Source organism: Pipistrellus kuhlii, unplaced genomic scaffold, assembly GCF_014108245.1.
Source record: "Pipistrellus kuhlii isolate mPipKuh1 unplaced genomic scaffold, mPipKuh1.p scaffold_m20_p_11, whole genome shotgun sequence".
Classification (NCBI taxonomy): domain Eukaryota; kingdom Metazoa; phylum Chordata; class Mammalia; order Chiroptera; family Vespertilionidae; genus Pipistrellus; species Pipistrellus kuhlii.
This window is the reverse complement of record NW_023425416.1, coordinates 19,413,780-19,432,277: the sequence shown is the minus strand read 5'-3', so window position 1 is coordinate 19,432,277 and position 18,498 is coordinate 19,413,780. Positions and strand designations below refer to the sequence as shown.

At 35.0% G+C, this 18,498-nt stretch overlaps 1 protein-coding gene across 20 annotated transcripts in view; it reads right to left on the bottom strand.

The window, feature by feature from the left end:
* The window catches only part of SETD5 (SET domain containing 5), an 85,093-nt gene that overhangs the window by 54,872 nt on the left and 11,723 nt on the right, over positions 1 to 18,498 (bottom strand). For 18 of the 20 annotated variants that reach the window (XM_045579127.1, XM_045579132.1, XM_045579124.1 and 15 more), the window contains exon 2: positions 604 to 660. The exons of 1 other annotated variant lie outside the window; for it this stretch is intronic. The gene's annotated coding sequence lies outside the window, so the exon portion shown is untranslated. Of the gene's footprint in view, positions 1 to 375; positions 478 to 603; positions 661 to 18,498 lie in introns of all 20 variants that reach the window. One more of the 20 variants, XM_045579128.1, reaches the window with a different exon arrangement.

The following is an 18,498-nucleotide window of genomic DNA, read 5'->3' as shown; positions in this document are numbered from 1 at the left end:
CTAATGAAAGCAATCATAGGTTATAATGCCTTCTCAATACCCGGGCTTCTTAATTAAAAAAAAAAAAAAAAAAAAAAAGGTAGCAAATCCAAATTTCTCATGTAACTCTGAGGACAATTCCTTCCTTAGATAACACTTTTCAAAATGTAGCTATTAAGATTTTAATTATAAAGAACTTTTAACAGATCTATATGTAATATTTTCTTATAACGACACTAGTTTTATAAGCCAAGACAACAGATTCCTAGCATAGTTTACTAAGCCTAGTGGTTATAGCATTTATTAATCTATCACATAGTTTGGAGATGTGTCCTAGAGATTGAGAAGAATTAACACTGTCTCCAGTTGAAACAAATTTAAGATACTTTTTCTTACTTGTTAATTTGTCTCTCTCTCCCTACTAAAGTATAAACTCTATGAGGATAGGGATTTTTATGTTTTTATCCTCTGCTGTAGTTCCAATGTCCAGAAAAGTGCCTAACACATAATGGGTTTCCAAGAAATATTTGTTGAATTAATTTTGACTATTCTTATCTCAATATATGATTTTATCATTCATCAAAATACAAACAAATTAAAATAATTCATTTGGCTCAAAGTCACTTTTTTATAGACCTCTGAATATGAAGTGTAAAAAATTATGTCAGTAGCTCTGAAGACCTAGAAAAAGTTGAGACACAAATTAGTATAGAAATAAATAACATTGAAAGACTCACAGAATAGAATTCTACAGATATATTTTTAAAAGATATTTTACTGATTTCTTACAGAGAGGAAGAGAGAAGGACAGAGTTAGAAACATTGATGAGAGAGAATCATCAATCAGCTGCCTCCTGCATATCCCCCACTGGGGATGTGCCCACAACCAAGGTACATGCCCTTGACCAGAATCGAACCTGGGATCTTTCAGTCCGTAGGTCGATGCTCTATCCACTGAGCCAAACCAATTTCGGTTACAGAAATAATATTTTAAAGGTAATTATGTTTGTTTCACGTCTGTGAAACACCTTGTTTACATCCTATGATCTCTCTCATTATATATATTTATTTCAATCCTCACCTGAGGATATGTTTACTGATTTTAGAGACAGAGGAAAGAAGATGGTGAGGGAGAAAGAAACTTCGTCTTTCTAGTGACCTGCTGCATGGATTTGTGCACATTGAAAATAAATTAATTAGAAGGTGGACAGCAGCGTGGGACTGCGTGAGAGGGGCTGGACACGCCTTGGGGCCAACCTCCGGAAGTCCCTTCCTGGCCGGCCGCACCTGAGGATCAATCCAGCAATCTACTTTATGCCCTGACCAGGAATCAAATCTGTAACCTTTTTGGTATATGTGATGATGCTACAACCAACTAACTAACCCATCTGGCTGGGGCTCTAGTGCTATTATTTATTTAATTTGTTTGTTTGTTTTTGTATAGCAAAGATGGAGATTTATTGAAGAACAAGTACAGACTCCCACATAGGGAGGGGAGAAAAGAGTCCCCTGATGCTATTATTTTTATCATTTATTCTTTACATCCCATTTCCCAATAAGATGGAAAGGGAAATCATCTTTTTTTACTTGAGTAGTAAATATTTTATTATGTCACTGGATATTCCTTTCTCTTTCCTTCAAATTAGAATTATGGTATCTCCCATTTCTCAAGGGATTCCTTCTTTTTCTCCCTCCCAGTAAGTATTTCTTTTCTCCACTGACCCCTTCCCAAATTCAGAGGCTTTTCTTTAACCAAATGTCAAAGTTACTCTCCAGTCATACAAGGATCTACCATGATCCAATAAGTTCATATTATTCCTTTCCCCATCCACATTCCATCCCACTTATATCTTCTTGTCCTACTATAGAAAAAGATTGACAAATGGAAGTAATTTCTATTTGTGGTCAACTCTGTAATAGAAACACATTGACAAATAAAGTCATAATCAACTTTTTACCCTCCAAAAAAGGGAAAGGAAATAAATAGGTGATAACCTAGGACTTTTTTGGAGGAAAAGTGAAATTTAACATTATCCAGAAGTGAAAAAGCTGTTAATGGTATTTTAGTTACCAAGGAGAGGAAATGTACTCTACGTTATCTTATGAATTTCCAACTTATTAAAAATGGGAAAATAAACCATTTTGTAGAAACAATTCACAAAGAATATTAGGAATTATAATAATAAAAGGATAAAAGTAACAGTAAAAGAAACAACAAAAACACATAAAGAACCCAAAACAGATGTAGACTCCTGTAGCAGCAATAAATAAGAAAGGTAAGAAATGACAGAAGGAAAAAAAGCAGTAAGTCTGAGTGCACAGCAGGGGGAAAATGAATGCATCACAATTTCAATTTCATTTCAATTTCAGTATTTCCAGAACAATCTGTCAGAGTCCACCAAAATACCAGTATGTTCTCGAATTCAGAAGCAGAATCAGCCTGCCTCCCAATACTGACTACTCCTTTGAGAAGTCACCATTTTACACACAGGTTCTTGGGAAAAGGCTAATAAATTGAACATGCCAGAAATAGTTTATAATCATTCCTATCTTTTTAACTGTATTCAGAAATGGTCAATAGTCTTTGTATTTGTCATTATGACAGTCTCTTCTCTATATGACTTGACTTGCTGAAAGCACAAGACTTGTGTGATCTATCTGGTTACTCTCAGAAGACAGTGTTTTAAGAATAATTCCAACAGAGATTTAGAGAAAGAAATTGCATCAGCCAGGTGAGCCGGAAGCAGCTGGGAGACAAGAGTCCAATAAACAGCCAATTCAATGAAAGGAAATTCAGAACAAGTCTGCTTTAGTAATCCTGTGAAGAGGACTGGCAGGAAGAGGAGTGCTGCTTCAGAAAGAGAACAGGCCTCATATGCTTCAGACAGTCTTTGTACTGAGGCTGTGGACCTTGGCCATTCTCCCAGAAATGATGCAATCCTGATGAACAAGATCTGCTGCCAGAGAAACAATTGTTAATAGCCTATGCAGACAGCAACTAAGCCAAGGAGCAATCTCTGATCAATTTCACAAACCAATAAAAAGCCAAATTGCTTCCTCCAATTTTGGTTTCTGACAAAACATGTAAGTAAATAGATATATATGAACAAGCTATTTTCTCAAAATGTCTCTTGTCTTTTAATTCCTTTGGCTTTACAATATCTATCATCCATTATTAAATTTTAATTAGAACACTGAGACCATATCTACTATGAATATAATTTTCCAAGCATATAAACAAGGTATTTACATAGAAATTTTACACTTATTTTTCTCACTTGCCTAAGAAAACCTTTGGGAGGTAATGGCTTTCCTAAAAATAAAAATCACTCTGGAATCTACAGCCCAATTTGTCCTTATTTTGAGATCCCAAAATAAGGACAAATATGTAACCCACAAAGGTATATTTTATAGACATCTTTGAAATTACATGAAACTCTATGTTAAAAACAGGCATGTCTTAAAGAAAAACAGAAAATTTCTTCTTACTTAGGCTGACAAAAGAAGTAGATTGAGTAGTATCTTTACACCGTAATGCCTACTTTTCTCAAGGGCAACAATATTATTTCAGATCTTATAGGAAGGATAATAACTATTTTCATCCTACTAGCCACAATTTACTATTTTATTTTAGAATCTAGCTTAGAAAAATCCTCAATTTAAAATCCTCCATAGATTATTCATCTCCTAGGCCTCATTTCTTTTTCAGGGATTTACCAGGTTGTTTATACAGTATAGTTATAAAATCATTAGGATTTTTTTCTCACTTACTAAATTAAGGACTGAATCCAGCAAACTTCAGTTCTCTAAACTCCAACTAGCTACAATTAACCAAATTTCTTCCCTTAAGCAATAACCCTCAAACTGAAAATCACGAGAAACAAGCACCTAAAATATATCCTGAAATCAACATATCCAGACCAACCTGCCTATACATTTAAACTATTAAATAATGAACTTAACAGATATACAGAATAACAGATAGATAGAAGCCATAAAAGATCTTTAATTTAACTCGGTTAAGGAGAAGAGAAAAAATATGCCAGAAAAACTTTCAATTAGGACTAAAAGAAAACTTTAGTCACTAATTTTAAGATACAATTTCTGATTTTGTTATATATGTAAGTTGAATTTATTCTTAAATACTTCTATAATTTCCTTCTTTTGAATAACTTTACAACATGATAAAAATGAGATAGGAAAAGAAGGTTTTTTGGTATGATTATTACTCTCAATTTAATTTTTAAATCACAGAAAAAAATACAACAAATATATGAATGCATTTTATCTACATGACCAACATGCTTGAGAACTAATGTGGCAGCTATATTATATTCTTATCTTTTCTTGCTCTAAATTTCTATGAATCCTGACACTGCCTTATGCAATGTCTCAAAGTCTCAGTTTTCTCATCTGTATAATAGAAAAGATAATACCTGTCCTGCTGACTCAGGTGTGTAGGGACTATTGTTTGTAGTAAATACAAGTTTAAACTGCTCTTTGTAGTCTTTAAATACATGTGAAGAAAGATAAACTGCTACTAACGACATGAATATGAGTAAAATTATTTTTCATTCTTCTTCAACAGAGTGTATTTCAATCTTGCAACAGAAAATAATGTGAGAAGACTATATATAGAAAACACGAAACAAACAAACAAAACCCAACAGTATAGGTGAGATAAGTAATAAGCATTAGAAGAAATAAATGTGTTGAAAAGTCCATATAATTGGGATTATACAAATTCTAAGTTAGGCTTACAATCTGTAGCAAGTTAATGCAGGCAGAGTAAGAGAAGTTCAGGGCTGAAAAGAAAAAAAGAGGAACATTGGGGCAAAAATTAAGAGACTAAAGAAATATCATGATTTAGTAATTTAGAGCCAAGATAAAGTTTTCCTTTTTTCCCAATCTCTTCTGCAACACTTGTTTATCCCTTGGTCACTTTGCCTAAATTTATATTCCCTCTAGGGGCTACTGGGCTTGGTATAACAAACCAATGACTAGAATAGGAGGCAATTAAAACCCAGTTTAAAAAAAAAAATAACCCTATTTTATAGCCTATAGCAAGAATTTCTTTCATCATGAAAAATTTCATTAATGGCAATATTATGGAGGAAAGACATACTTAGTTGTACTTGGAGGGGAGGGGTGATAGGACAAGAGTATATGCCATAAATAATGAAGCTAAATACATATTACACTTTTAAATTATTTTATGTTGACATCATAGAAAAATATTTTACTTATAACTCGTTCAAAACAGATAAATACATATACAATATACTGCTAACTTAACCAAGGATGCAGAGACTATTTTTAACAAGAATCAATTTGAATGACATGGACTTTGATTTACCTCTTTAAAAGGTGATCTTCTCAAGACTTTTTGAAGGTTCTGTCCTACTATGTTTGGAGCCACAGCATATACTTTAAAAACAATCAGACTAGCTAGGAAAAGAACCTCTTATACCTCTACATTTGCCTCCTCTGTCCAAACTGCTTTCATTTTCAAACATTGAAATGGGAACCAGATTTACTCTAGAAGAAGTGGGTTATGCACATTTATGAGGCATTAATATCTGTTATACTTTCTGTAGTTCAGGTAAAATTTCTTCAGTTGATAAAAAATTTAGAGTTTTAAGAGTAAAGTCTAATTTATTATTTTATAGATGGAAGAAACAGACTACATATATTTTAACTGTAAGAAATCACAAACATAGTGGTAGAGAGTTCAGGAAAAAAATTAGGATTTAATATATAGTTCTGTTTATTAAAATAATTAGTACTTATTTTAGAAAGCTACATCTGAATTAAAATACTGTAAAATTCAACACCAATTATTATTGCTGTGTTGGACAAGTCCATATTAAAATTCTTGACTCTTTTAGAAGTTATATTATCTAGACTTGCCAGTTTTTCTGCATTCATTCACTCATTCATTCATTCAAACGATCAGAAAGTAACTACTATTTATAAAAGCTATGTTAACGTGCTATTTTAAGATATTTCTCTTATCCAGAGAAGAGAAACAATTTGCAAACTCTTTAGGTTTGCCTATGAGCCAAGTATTGCATTTTCACAACCATGAAGGGGAAAAAGAATCCTAAAATATGCCTTTACATTTAATGAGTCATTCTGAAAAGAAAACACCACCCTCTCCACAAAGAAAATCCCAAAAACATCCATCGTTTATCAGTGACACAGAGGAGTCTCTTAGGGAAAGAGATTATTTTATAAATCTCTTAAACTATTTAGACAAAACTTACTGGTCTCATAGAAAATTCTATTAAGAATGAAGGACAATGGGCTGCAAGAATCTGCAAAACACAGATGAACAGAACCTGACCCAAACATGTTTTGTGATTATTTGGCAGACCAGGTAGGTAAGTATATAGTAATAAGGGTATTTAAAGTTTAATAATTCTGATATGTACAATCGTATTCCCCTCATCTCCTAATAGCTGAATCATTAATCTTATTTAAAAACTGCTTGTAAAAATTATTTAAACATCACAAAAGCATAAAGTGAAATCCTTATAATTCCATTTCCCAAAGATAATCCAAAACTAAAATAACCCTACTGTTCTGTAATCTGGTTTGTACATTTAGTAATGTCTTATACATCTTTCTATATTCAAAGGAGTTATACAAATTTACTTCTTCCTCTTAAATGATGGCAGAGTATTTTATCCCATGGATCAACCATAATTTAAGTCAGTCTTCTGCAGGTGGATGTTTAGATTGTTGCTAATTTTCCATGACATATACAATGCTGAATCATGTGTGTGTATATACAATAAAAGCCTAATATGTAAATTGTCCTCTTGACTGGAGTTCTGCTGGGAGTTTGACCGCTTGCTATGACGTTCGCTGACCACCAGGGGGTGGTGCATAACATGGTGGGCATTTGCAAGTGGCACTGGCAGCAGAGGCACTGCAGGCCCTGATGGGTCCAGATGAGAGTGGGACCCGGGCGGAATGGTGGAGCAGGTGAGTTGGCAGCCCCAGAGTTATGTCACCAGGTGGTGGGCCCCAATCACCCCATCAATCTGATCACCATGCCAGTGCTGGGCTCCAAGGCGCTGAGGGAGCTGGGTTGGGGCACAATGCCCTGCTGCTCTGCTCCCTCAGCACCTGGGAGCCAGGCAGTGGCAGGGCAATCAGGCCTTGTAGGTGGCAACCAGCGGCAGCAGTGAGACTGCCACCATGCTCTCTCAGTGCCTGGGAGCTGGTGGAACCATTAGATTGGCGGGTTAGGCAGGCGGCCTGAGGAAGGGAGACCTTGAGGCCCTGGCCACTAGGGACCTTATCTGTGCACGAATTTTGTGCACTGGGCCGTGCGTGCGTGCGTGCGTGCGCGCGTGCACAAACATTTCCTTAAGACACATTCCTAAAAGTGGAACTGTTAGAATGGCATGAGCATATTTATTAGCGATGCTGGACCACCTCCCAGAAAGTATAATAAAAACCATATTATCCTCCCACAAACATAGTGAGAAGTCTACTTTTTCATAAGTTTTAAAATAATTTTAATTTTCCCCCTCAGTTTTTCTTAGAAGATTCTACATTTTAAAAGAAAACCCTAAAATGAAAATTAAAAGCTGTAAATAGTCAACATTCTATTATGAAACTACTCACCAGAAGCTATATTGATAACAATAGAATTAAAACTCAGAATAACTTGTAATTTAAAAAGTAATGGTGATGAAAGACATAAATTAAAAACAAAATATTGATATGCCCGTGTGGGCAAAAGTAGGTTTATAGTTGTTCATATGGAAAAAGAACTTAACAGATTATGATGATTACAATAGCTTTATTAACTCAAAAGAATGTCACAATGTTACAGTGCATTTATGTACTATCTTGTAAGTGGCTGGAATTGCTGGCCTTCATTATTTACATATTCTTGTAGTCTATTTGTTATACTCAAAGATACAGAGTTCTTTGTCATCAATAAACTTACTTTTGCCCACTCCTGTATAGGATTTGGCCTATGCATAAAACGAGTCTATTTTTACTCATACAGTAGATTCTTGAGCAAAATGAAACTTTTGGAATGGTGAGTAGTACATTATTTCCCTAGAGGACAAGCATGTATGGTGGTTTATTATGAGACCCAAGAATTTCAAGAATTCCCATCATACAAAACATCAAAATACTATAAAACTTTTATCTGAGATATTAATATAAAAAACGATTAAACCTCTACATGGATGCTCATCTTTGGTCCAGTTTCAGTAAACATTTCAGTTGTATTTAGGCCAAAATTCTCATTCATTAATTCTTATAATAAATTAGCCCCAGGACACTGACAAAATAGCACTTTTTAGTTAATGAATATAACTGGCATAGTAAACTGCTCCAAATCCTTATGCATAAAAATAATCACAATTATATACTATGCTAAAATTTGTCATTTTATTCTCCTTTAATCATCTCTGTGGATTTTCCTGTCATATCAGTTTGACCCTAAATAAAACCCAGAATTCTAGCACTGAATAAAGTAAAACACTAAGTATTTAAGCATTTACAGTAAGAGTTATTTTCCCTCTTTGTTGAGAAGTCTTCTATTTATAAACTTATTTTTTACTGGTAACTGTTGAATATAATAGAATCAGCAGTATGGAAGGGGAGTGAACTGACGATTCTTGGGGAAAAGGAGAGAGGGGGGCGTGGGAAGAGACCGAACATAAACTGTGCACCTATGGATGAGGACAATGGGAGGTGGGAAAAGGGCAGAGGGTGGGGTGGGAACCTGGTGGAGGAGAGCAATGGTGGGGGGGGGGGGGGGAAAGGAACATTTGTAATAATATGAACAATAAAAACTTATTAAAAAAATATTTCTAAATGCTGAATTTTACTGTTTCTGAATACTGTATTTCATTTTCCGGTACTTGGTAACCAAGTACTTGGTAAGCAATATAAAAACTAAGACATCTTTTTTTCCTTTAATATTTTTATTGATTTCGGAGAGGACGGGAGAGGGAGAGATAGAAACATCAATGATGAGAGAGAATAATTGATCAGCTGCCTCTTGAATGCCCCATACTGGTGATAAAGCCCGTAGCACAAGTATGTGCCCTGACCGTGTCCTCCTGGTCAATGCTCAAACACTGAACCACACCGGCTTGGCCAAACTAAGAGATTATAAACAAACAAACAAAAACCCTTTTATACCCCAGATTATGACAAATCTCTTATAGACCACCAATAATAACTTTAGAGTAGTGGTTTCTAATCTTCTGGAAAAAAAGGAGTTTTTTAAAAGTGCAAAAGTTTGGGGATTGGGTAGGAGAAACCAGAGGAGGGGATCAAAAGGTAGAAACTTCCAGTTATAAAGCAAATAAGTCATGGGGATATACCATAAAGCATGGTGACTACAGTTAATATAATACTGCATACCTGAAAGTTGCTGAGAGTAGATCTTAAAAGTATACATCACAAGAAAAATAATACTTTTGGTAACCATGTAAAGTAAAGGAGGTTAACTAAACTGTTGTGATCACTTTGCAATGCATATGGACTGAATCATTATGTTGTACGTCAATTAATCTATTTCAATTGAAAAGATTTTTTTAGCTGAAACCAGTTTGGCTCAGTGGTAGAGCGTCAGTCTACAGACTGAAAGGTCCTGGGTTCGATTCCAGTCAAGGGCATGTACATTGGTTGCGGGCACATCCCTGGTAGGGGGTGTGCAAGAGGTCAATGTTTCTGGTCAATGTTTCTCTCTCATCGACGTTTCTAGCTCTCTATCTCTCTCCCTTCCTCTCTGTAAAAAACCAATAAAATATATTTAAGAAAATAACAATGCCAAAAAAAAAAAAAAAGTCCCACAATATTAAAAAAAAATGAAAAAGAAAAAAAGAAAAGATTTTTTAAAACGAGGCCTCTGAGTGGGCCCTAATCCAATATGATCAGTATCCTTCTATGAAAAGGGAATTTGGAGACATGAAGAGACACTAAGAAGCATTCACAAAGAGAAAAGATAATGTGAAGAGGCAGCAAGAGGGCAGGTCACCTCACCTGCAAACCAAGGAGAGAGGCCTCAGGAGAAACGGGTTTCGGCTTAAGAACCATTTTTGATTTAGCCATATAGGACTACATGATACCCTTCTTTGGTGAACTGCTCAAAAGAGACAGTATTTGCCTAATCTCTTCTTTGAGGAGATCTATAATAAATGTTTATTTGGCTATCAGTTTATAACAACATAGCAATACTAATTTACAGAGGCAATGTTTGGGAGATGCTTGTTACCATCCCTTTTGTTACCAAAACAAATTCCTTTAGGAATTCTTATCTGACTTCTAAAACTGTTATTACGGTAATATCCTCCTTTTAAAAACAGCATTTTTCTTTTGGAAATAAAATTGAGTTTACCAAGTACAGCTTAGAGTGCATCTATGTCAAGTTAATACAAATAAAACTAAGTAGGCTATAATCTTTAGTAGCAAAATAATTTGAATTTTCAAAACTAAAAATGAGTGGGAGGCAACCAATCGATGTGTCTCTTTTACATAGATGTTTTTCTCTTTGTCTTTCCCCCTCCCTTCCACTCTTTCTAAAAAAAAAATCAAGGAAAAAATATCCTCTGGTGAGAATTAACAAAAAATAAAAAAATAATAAAAGCTGAAATCGTAGATCATCTATAATAATAAAAGCATAATATGCTAAGGAGACCTGAGGGCCAAATGGCCTTCTGGATGAAGCAGGGTCTGCAAGGGCCGAGCCCCATACTCGAATTTCATGCAAAAGGCTTCTAGTTTCTTTGTAAGAAAACAAGTATGCTCACAGTGGGCATTGTGGTGGTATTCAATTTGGTCCAATAAATCAAAGGGACACACCTTTTTAGGCCCAAGAAAAACCAACTGAGTCTGGTATCTTCTTGGTTGCTTAGCAAGCAAATCCTAGGGCACCTATATTTCTTAAACCTTTTTGAAGAATGATCACAGATTTCTATTAGACTCTGATAAACACCATGAATATTTTCCTTAGAAAAACACCAATAAACCTTGTAAAACTTCTAGGGATTCTAGGCCCTTGTTCTATAACCCTTCCTGAACTACAATCAGACTCGATATATGAAGCCTGCAACTAAGTGACTTATAAGAAAGGTATGGGTAACTGGAAGGGGCGAATAAACTTTTTTTTTTAATATCAAAGATAATGAATTATCACTCTAGTAGGGGATGATGCCCAGTTTAAAAAAAAAAAAAAAAAAAAAAAAAAATATATATATATATATATATATATATATATATATATATATATATATATATATATATATTTTTTTTTTTTTTTTTTTTTCCCCCTTTCTTTATCCAGATCCAGGAGCCCCATCCAATTTCAGGCAAAGAATCCTAAAGAAAAAACTGCCAAAACTTCAGATGGGTAGCAGTACCCAAAGTCAGGAGGAGAGAAAAGGACAAGATTATAATGGTGAAGGTGGAAGGCTTTTTAAATAAAATAAGGAATATGGTATAATGAAAAGATTCTGGAATCATAAGGAGTGGACTCACCTTATTACTAGCTATGTGACTACTCCAGTTCAGTTTTTTCATTTGTAAACCATCCCTCTGTACTATTTTGAGAATTAAGTGACATAACATTCATAAGAGAACTAGCAAGATATATGACACATTGCAGGCACCCAACTTTTGAAATGCTGGGTTACACTAAAGAAGTACAGAAAGTAAGAAATGTAAATAGGAACCACTTTTCTACTTCCAAGCCAATAGTATGAAGTAGAGGGGAGGAATTTACAGTTTGAGTCCTGTTAGTAATTCGCCAAATCCATTAATATTAAGATTTGCCAACAGTTACAGAATAAACTGCACCCTAAATAGCCTATTAATTTTCTTAGAGAAATCTTGACTGGCACTGATTCGGTATTTAGAAGATACCTTTTCAGATATTTAACTATTTTATAAAATGATATTTATTGTATACTAAGTATACTGTTAATTTACCCATTTGCCTCTTCAATCTTTCTGTCAGGAATACCTTTAGAATCTGTGTAGGCTTCTTTAAAATATTAATATTTCCTTTTAGTATAGTCAATTACATACCTATATAGCCACTCTATTTTCCTTTTGATTGGAAGTATGTGATAATCGTAAGAGAAATTGGGTTCAGAAGGCAAGTAACACGGATGGGAAGAGACTGAAAAATCTGATTATGTTTATTTGCCTGTTGTAACAAGTTTAAAGTAAAGTTTTATAAAGAACTTCATTTACTATTTCAATAATTATCAACTCATATTCAATCTTGTTTACCTGTTAACTCTCCTCCATTCTAAAAGCAAACACCAAACAACATATTTCAACATTTAGCACATATCTCTAAAAAAGTGTACATTTTAGTTCCTGTTTTGTTTTGTGAGAAGGGAAAAAACATTAGCCTACCATTTGTCCTTTTCTGGAACTCCCCATATCTAAAATTACAAGTTAGGATCCTGGTCAGTTGGTTATTAGAGTGTCATCCTAATATGCCAAGGTTGAGGGTTTGAGCCCCGGTCAGGGCACATACAAGAGGCAACCAACGAATGCATACATAAGGGAAACAACAAATAGATGTTTCTCTCACACATAGATCTTTCTCTCTCTTCCCCCTACCCTCCATCCCTCAAATCAATAAACATATCCTCAGGTGTGGATTAAAATAAACCAACCAACTTTCGAAAACATTATAGAGGGAACACTTCCAAACTCATTTTATGAGGCAAGCATTACTCTGATATCGATACTAAAGCCTGGCCAAAATACTACAATAAAAGGGAAAACTACAGGCCAATATTAATATCCCTAATGATCATAGATACAAGTCTTCAATAAGATATTAGCAAAACGAATTCAACAATACATTCAGTAAAAGGATCATACATCATGATCAAGTGAGATTTATTCTGGGGGTGCAAAAATGGTTCAACTAGCCTTAGCTGGTCTGTCTCAATGGATAGAGCAATGGCTTTGTACTAAAGGATTCTGGTTTTGATTCCAGTCAAGGGCACTTACTGAGGTTGCAGGCTTGAACCCCAGCCCTGGCAGGGGTGCACATGGGAGGCAACCAATAAAAGTGTCATTGATGTTTCTGTCTCTCTCCCTCCCTTCCACTCTTTCTAAAATTCAATAAAAAATATTCTCAGGTGAGGATTAACAACAAAAAGGTTCAACAATCCAAATCATTAAATGTGATGTACCACATTAACAAAATGAAGAATAAAAACCAAACAGATGCAGAAAATGTATTTAACGAAATTTAACATTTTTTTCAAAAACATTCAACAAATTGCCTATAAATGGAATGCACCTCAACATAATAAAACAAACACACAGCTAATATACTTAGGGGTGGATAGATGAAAGCTTTTGTTTTAGGACCAGGAACAAGTATATGATGCATACTCTTGCCATTTTTAATCAAATAGTACTAAAAATCCCAGAGCAATTAACAAGAAAAACAAAAGTCCCAAATCAGAAAAAATAAAATTCTCTGTTTGCAGAATAATGGCAATACATCTAGAAAACTCTGAAGACTCCTCCAAAAAAAAACCCCAGACAACAAATTCAGTAAAATTGCCGGATGAAAATCAATAAACAAAATTATCAGTTGCATTTTATACACTAACAGAACTACAAGAAAGAATAATAAAGAAAACAATCTCATTTACAAAGCACCAAAAAGAAGAAAATACTTTAGGAAGATATTTAACCAAGGAATTGAAAGATCTGTACAATGAAAAATAAAAACATTGATGAAAGGAATTGAAGACACAAATGAATGGAAAAATATTCTGTGTTATCACCAAAAAGAGATAAGTGCTAGTGAGGATGTGGATACAAGAGAACCCTTGTATACTGTTGGTGGGAATGGAACTGGTACAGTCACTAAAAAACAGTATGGAGGTTCCTCAAGAAATTAAAAATAGAACTACCATATGATCTAGCAATTCCACTTTGGGGAATATATCCAAAGGGGGAAAATCACCATCTGGAAGGGAAACACCTGTACTCCCGTGCTCACTGCAGCACTATTCACAATAGCTGAGGTATGGAGACAACTTAAGTATCTGTCAAAAGAAAATGTTATATCTAGCTATTTACCTATAACAAAATATTATTCAGTCATAAAAACAAGGAAATTCTGCCATGCAACAACATGGATGAACCCTGAGGGCATTATGCTAAATAAAGTAAGCCAGACAGACAAAGACAATTACTGCATGGTATCACTTATATGTGGAATCGTTTAAAAAAAAAAAATCAAATTTACTACTATAGAATCAAAGAGTAGAATCATGTTTGCCAGGGGCTGAAGGAGAAATGAGGAAAGGTTAGTAAAAGGGTAAAACTTTCAGTTATAAAAACCAATAAGGTCTGGGATCTCATGTATAACACCGGTGACTCTAGTTGAGGGGTTGGGGATCGTCCAGCCCTCGGATTGTTTAAGGCCTGCACTATCATTGGGCCTGGAGCTGCCAAGGCATTAGGGGTGAGTTTGACAAAACATGGCAGGCTAATTTTTAAGCTGATAGTTTTTAAGGCCCACAAGTGATGTTATAAATATCAAAATGGCCCTTGGCAGAAAAAAGGTTCCTGCTCTGGTTGATAATATTGCATGTACTAGTACCGTATGACTGAAATTTGCCAAGAGATTAGAACTTAAAGATTCTTACCCCTACACCCAAGAAAGGGTGCAAATATAAAGGTTAATGTGCTAATTAACTTATTTGCTGGAAACCTTTCACAATGTATATCAAATCGTCATGTTGAACACGGTAAATATATTACAATTTTATTTTTCAATTATCTGTACTAATAAGAGGGTAATATGCTAATTAGACCAGGAGACCTCCTGGAAAAAGCCATGGTGGCTGGACAGAGGCAGTTAAGGGTGATCAGGCCAGGAGGGGGGAGAAGAGCAATTGGGGACAAGCAAGTTGGCAGGCAGAGTGGTTAGGGGCAATCAGGAAGGCAGGCAGGTGAGCCGTTAGGAGCCAGTGGTCCTGGATTGTGAGAGGGATGTCTGACTGCTGGTTTAGGCCCGATCCCAGATAAGAGAAGGTGCAGGCCAGGCTGAGGGACAACCCTCCCCCTGTGTATGAATTTCATGTACTGGGCCACTAGCACATCAATAAAGCTAAGACAAGCAAACAAACCAAAACACCTGAATTAATGAACAACCTGATGGTAAGAAAATGTTTCCTTAAAGCTCCCTTATCTATTAAGTCCTTTTAATGTGATTGTATTTATATGGTAAGCACTGGCACATTGTAAAACACATGTGTCAAACACAAGGCCCGTGGGCCAAATCCGTCCCACCAGGCCTTAAAATGTGGCCTGCACCGCGCTGTCATCACTGCACTCCGCTGCGTTTCCATCACAATGACAGTTTATGACTGTTCAGTAAACCATTCGGCCCGCGATTTAGGCTGGATTTTAGATTTTGGCCCCTTCTCTGATTGAGTTCGACACCCCTATTGTAAAACCAGAAGACTTAAGTTTTAGTTAGACCCTGATTATTTTTTTGTTAACAGTTGGTTCTTTTAACTAATGGAGTCATGAAAATGAGGTGCTATATTTACAGCATGTAATAAGCACTACTTATCCTAAGGTGCATATAGAGTTTAAAGAATTGACCAAAATTTTGTATAACAATAACAATTTTCAAATAAAAGCTCACATTTATTGGATGCTTACTTTGTAGCAACCACTGTTCCCTCAATCACTTTACAGCCATTAGTTCATGTGATGCCCACATCATCTTTATGAGGAAGGTAATATTCCTACTTAGCCAAAGAATTAAACTTGCCAAAGAATCAAACTCACCAAAGCTAAGAAACTTGCCAAGGCCAGAATAAGAAAACTGCAAACTAAAATATGAATCCAACTGATTCACCATATGAATAGCCCAATTTAATAGTTTTTAGCCTGTAATATATATCATATTAGAATGTGACATATATTGCTGAACTATGATACTGCAACTTCTTTCAGTTATTAGAATAAAATAGGCTTAATATTAAACAGATTTCAGATGTAATTTAAAACATAAAATCAAGCACTCTGAACTTTAAATGACTAAGTTGAAAAGTAGATTACATTCTTCCTAATATTTAAATTTCAGATTTAAATTACTTGAATTTTATTCATTGAAGAAATGTTAAATGATGACAACTTGATATAAGTAGAACCAGTGTCCCAAGTGTTAGATTTAAGTGTCTGAAATAATCAGAGATAAATGGAAAATTATCTAGCATTTCAAGAGAGATAAGGAAGTTTTGTATTTTTATTTTATATTAAGGCAAGAAATTGTGGTCACCAGGAAAAAAAAAACCACACACAGAAAAGGCAGTGTTCCTCTTCCATGGCCTAAAAATACTTATTAGTTACTGAAAAATCTAGCAGCAAATACTTTTAGTAAATGAACTAACTTAAATGATTCTGTTACAATGAAAGTACCAGGATAAAAAAAGAAACACTTTAATAATGAATAATCTGTAAAGTCTTACACATAAGGATAGGGTGGAAAAGATTAGAAGTCAGATTTCTCTGTGTACAGATATAAATTTCACTTAGTAGCCACATTTTATGTAATTATAAAACAAAAAGCAGTCCCTGAAAAATCTGATATGACTAAAAAAAACTTAACCTCATAGTTGGTGGCATAACCACATAGAGAACTATTCCAGGTGATTTTAGTCCCCAAGCCGACGCTCCATCCATTGAGCCAAACCGGTCCCGGCTATTCCAGGTGATTTTAAAACACTGTAATCTGACTGTATTTTTTAGAGGGACATATCCTAAGGTCAAAAACAAACAACTCCACTTTCCAGTTTCATATTGTTCTGAGATTCTAAAATTGTTTTGTATGTATTGTGGATTAAATCAAAGAGTAATTACAGGGATGTTAGCAAAAATTGAAATTTTGGGTGTGGGGAAAGATTAGGATTATTTAAATATCACATAGTATTGAATTAAAAATAAAAGCTATCAAACACCAACAACTGAGATTTTAAAAAAGAAACAAAAAGGGCAGAAAAGAAACCACTTTTTAGTTCTGTCCACTGAAAAGGTCTAGAAACAAGGATGAAACCAAGAGCAAGGGAACATCTTGTCATACGAAAAAGCAAAGGATTGAGAATGAGGAAAAAAGATTTAACACATTGCAGATGATCACTCGAATTCTCGATTCATATTACACAGTGTTTTACAAAGTATCATACTTTAAAAGGATATTAGTTTGTAAGAACATTAATAAATAACTTCAAAGTGCAATGGATATTTAAAGTGTGCCTTTAACATTTATATAAAATGTTTTTTGTACTCATTCAATAGAAGCTTATCTGGCCACTGAGTAACGCTAGCAATAAAACTACTGGCCTGGAAAACAAAAACAAAAACAAAAACGAAAACAAGTACTACTCCACACCCAATATGTTAAGAGTCAAGAGCCAATTATGGGACAATTTGAACATAAAAAATAATAATTACAAGGGACTGAAATACATAAATATATTTAAAACCACAAATACTATATATAGCCTGGCTGGTATGGCTTGGTTGGAATATCATTCCATACACAAAAAGGTTGCAGATGTGATTCCTGATCAGGTGCACATGGGAAGCAACCAATCAATGTATCTGTTTTTCTTCTTCTTCCTCCTTCCCTCTTTAAAATCTATGAAAATATATCCTTGGGTAAGGATTTTTTAAAAAGTATACAATAATAACACTTCATTGATCACCTTTGGAGGTTACTAGGTCACCAAACATTTAGAAAACTAGTAAGGGGAAAAACAAGCATCTATCTTGCCTATTGTATTCAAACTGCATCTTGGGGTAAGCAAATAATTACAGAAAACAATGAAGTGGTGATAAAATATCAATACTTCACAATCATCCTATATAATAAAAGCTCAATATGCAAAATGACCAAATGGCAGAATGACTGCTAGCAGGGGCCTCCCCAATCGCTCCAGGGAGGCAACTGGCGGTGGTGGCAGGGAGTGGTGCCAGTGAGCAGGCAGTACCAGGCTGGCCAAGGTGGGTGCCAGCAGGGGCCCCCTTATCACCCTGCTGGCTGCCCCCACAGATAGGCCCTGATTGCCGACCAGGCCCAGGGACCCTACCCATGCATGAATTTTGTGCACTGTGCCTCTAATAATAAATAATCTGGGCCTGTAGTTCTCAATCTTTTAGCACTTCTGAAGTTCTCCAGATTCTTTCAAGGAATATGGGAGGCCTTTCTTCTTTCAACTACTTATCTGTGTGAGAACAAATTATCTTCATATTCTTCAACCAAAACACACACAAATTAAATGCAGAAGGATCTGAGAGAAAACTGTTGTTTTCTATTAAGCCAGAAAGATACTAAGGAGATTTGCAAAAATGGAAAGCAATGCCACTTAAAAAAATTAGGTATTTCACACAAAAATCATGATACTTAGGTTAGCAGAATTTGTCACTGTTATTTTTAAATCAACCTGTAACTAAGATTCCCACCGTCCCCACCTCAGT